Genomic DNA, 3,518 nt, shown 5'->3' with positions numbered 1-3,518 from the left:
AGAGGGGAAGAAGCATTAAAGAACTAGTGGAAAGTTGTATGTTTCATCGGTGCTATGCTGCACTCTGACTGGCGAGCCATTTTCTTGACATAAATCTCACTCTTTCTATATTTATGTAAGTTCCGAGAACCTGGTCTAGCACAGGACGCAACCCACTGCAACTTTTCTTACTGGCTTGTTTCATGCTTGCTGTCAGCAATATTGCTGTAGAGCTGGTTCTGACTTCCAGTGACCCTACGCAGCACAGAATGAAACACTGCCCAGGCCTTCACCACCCTCACATCAGTATCACTGAGTCACTACATAAGAGACCGCTGTAGCGGCCGCTGTGTCAGTCCATCTCCTTGATGGCCTTCCTCTTTGTGTTAAGCCGGGTTGACCAGAGAAACAAATCCAGAAACACTCATGGATGTATAAGAAAGAGCTTTATGTCTTAGGGTTAGGGAAAGAAGAAAAAATAAAATAAAATAAAAAAGAAATTGCTTTATGGCAAAGAGTAATTTTATATTAAGAAAACATTCTAGCCTATTCCAGATCAAGTCCATAAGTCTGTTATTAGCCCATATGTCTGATACTAGTCCATAAATTCCTCTTCACAGTCATGCAGCACATGCGATGATACTGAATGCAGGAAGATCACTGGCCAGTGGGCAGAAAGTCTTGTGGATCCAGTGGCAGTGAAAGCATCTCAGGGCTGGTGTGGGTCTCCACGTGGCTCCTCCAGCTCCAGGGCTCTGGCTGCCATCGCCATAGCTCCATGTGGCTTGTCAACAGGAATGTGTAGCAGAGAGAGAGTGTGCCTCCTTCCAGGAGAAAAAGAGGAAGTTCCCAGAATCTTCCTGGTGGATATTACCTTGTGATCTGATTGACAGGCTAGACTCTACGCCTACATGCAATTTATCAAATTGACATGAAATTATGTAACTATCACACTTTTTTATTGCTAACATTTCCCAAATTATTTGACCTTTGAAAATTTGTTTCCTGCAACCACTCAAAATAACAAGATGTAAGAGGAATGAAAATTGCACATAGGAGACTAAACCAATTAAATTGTTAGTGGATTTCTCCCCTTCCCCCCAATATATAGTTCGTCTTGCAGATTTCTATGCCTGAAACGTTTTGCTTTGAAGTCTAGTTTTTGAGTGGTAGGCCTGGCTTACGGAGCCTGTTTCTCTGATTTCCTGAAAGCAAATTTAGATTCAGACCGCCTCGGGAGCCCAACTGTATTCAGGAAGACTGACAAGAAACCCTTCCCTGAGAAGGCAGGGGTCTGACATGTCCCCCAACATCAGTCCAACGCCCGTGACTCGCTGACACACTCACCTAGGGAAGTGGTGACACTGCTCATGCCGTCTGCGTGGCCCGAGTCGTGTCTGCTCAGGATGGGTAGACAGTCATGACAACGGTATCTGCTCAGTCCTAAATAGACTCATCGCAGCCAAAGAAGCATCCAGGCTACTGTCCTCAGTTCAGGGTGCCTTTACGCTCTCTCCATCTTCAGTCTCTTCAGTTCAGGCTTAGGTCTTTTACACTGATGCTCAAGGTTGGTCCCATTTACAAGAGCCAGAGACATTAGTGTTTTCTTTCAGGCAATATTAAGACGTGCTAAGGACAATCTAGGCTATTTCTGTGCCGGGAGATAAAGAAATGGTGTGAGCGTGGGTTGATGACCTGCGGGTATTTGGGAACTGGAATGTCACCCAGCCTGTCAACTCAGACCATGGAATGAGGAAGATGAAACCGAGATGGTGAGACATGGTCAGAGGGCTCTGCCGCAGCATCTTTAAAATTGGAAGGGGCCAAACCGTCAGATAGTCCAATGACCTACCCAGTGTCCATTTCTAAGACGTGACCAGCCAGCCTTTGATGCAACACTGCCAAGGGTGAACAGCCCGTTGCCTTCTATGGCACACTGCTCTACCTTTGGAGATGACAGCTAGAAAGTTCTGTTAAACTGGAAGGAACGTATGTGCCCAAGAGTAAGGGAATGGTTGGATTTCGAATATTATGTGAAATCTTGAAATTATATTTTCAAAGAATTTTAAAATGATGTGGGACGGTACTTAACTATGAGGTGCTTTGACGAGTTGGCATAGTTTCTGTGCCCTGCAGCAAGCAGCCCAAATGCTTTGAAACCGTCACTGCCCCAGGCCATAGACATTGCACACTCATCCCCGTGGAGGGAAAGCAGATAAGTATTTCATTTCGCGGTACCCACTCTGCATTTTGCTGAGAAATGAGAAGGGCTTCCTATGAAAGATAAAACTTGCAGAGTGGGGGAGTGGGAGGTAATGTAGAACTTCAAAAAGCACCTACACACACCCCAGTCTTCTTCCCAAGAGTATCAACTCTACATTGTTACAGCATAGCATGCATGTAATTTGGGGCTATAACTGGCATCTTATTTGGAGAAGAAGGAAGATGTGTGTAGAACCGCTTTTGTTAAAATTGGGGGCCTGACTGGAGAAATGGTGAAACAATAGAAAAAACAAACAACTGTTGATTTGGTTCTATGTCCAGAATATATTTACCTGGAAAAAAAAAAAAAAAGTCAGTTAGGGATTATGTCAACCAGACACTCCTGGTGAGGGGTGAAGTCAGCCTGTCAATCAAATTGCACCCTGGATGACATCCTCCTGATGTTGTGAGCCTTTGGTATAAGGGCAAGATGAACAGAGACTCTCTCTCTCTCTCTCTCCTTCTCTCTGTCCCTCTGTCTTCCTGCCTGCTGGAACGCAGCCTGCTTCAAGGAATGGTCCCGTGTGGGCCGTCTGACCCCAAGAGCTGCCAGAGTCCTGCCATATTCCTGCTGACCTTGGATTCACAGGACCCTACATCCACCAACCTGTGATCTTCCTGCTTCTCAGTTCACCTTTCTAGGTCGCCCGCATGATGCTGCATGAAGAGGGACCTATGGACTAACATTGGATTCATGGGTTTGAGTCAGACTGGGCTGGATGCTTTCATGATATAGAATTACTTCCTGATATGCGCTCTTTCTTACACATGTGAATATCACTGGATTTGTTTCTCTGGATAGCCCAGCCTAACTCAGCAACATAAATGTGGACTGCGGCTGTGGAAAGTTCTAGAACGTAGAAACCCAGATGTTCCCAACCTGAGCTTAATACCATCCCCTAGGAAGGATTTAACTATATGTTACCAATCCACCATTTGGGAATGGAAATTGACTGAGGAGGGAATGTGTTTTATTGGGACGCCTACACAAGCAGATAGGAGTCCTGGTGATGTAGTGGTTACCTGTAGGGCTGCAGTCACCAAGGCCAACAGTTCAAAACCACCAGTGGCTCCGTGGGAGAAACAAGGGGATTTCCACTCCTGTTAAGAGTTACAGTCTTAGAAACTCACAGACGCTCTGCCCTGCCAATAGGGTGGAAATGAGTCGGCATCTACTCATTGGCAGTGCGGGTTCTTAGTTTTGTTTTGTTTTTACAAGCAGATTGTTATATCTTAGAGGAGCTAATTCTTAAAATTGACAAGAAGACCCATTCTTT

This window comes from Echinops telfairi, unplaced genomic scaffold, assembly GCF_000313985.2.
Source record: "Echinops telfairi isolate 266 unplaced genomic scaffold, ASM31398v2 ScPeMD7_4;HRSCAF=17, whole genome shotgun sequence".
Classification (NCBI taxonomy): domain Eukaryota; kingdom Metazoa; phylum Chordata; class Mammalia; order Afrosoricida; family Tenrecidae; genus Echinops; species Echinops telfairi.
Note: the sequence above shows the minus strand (reverse complement) of the source record.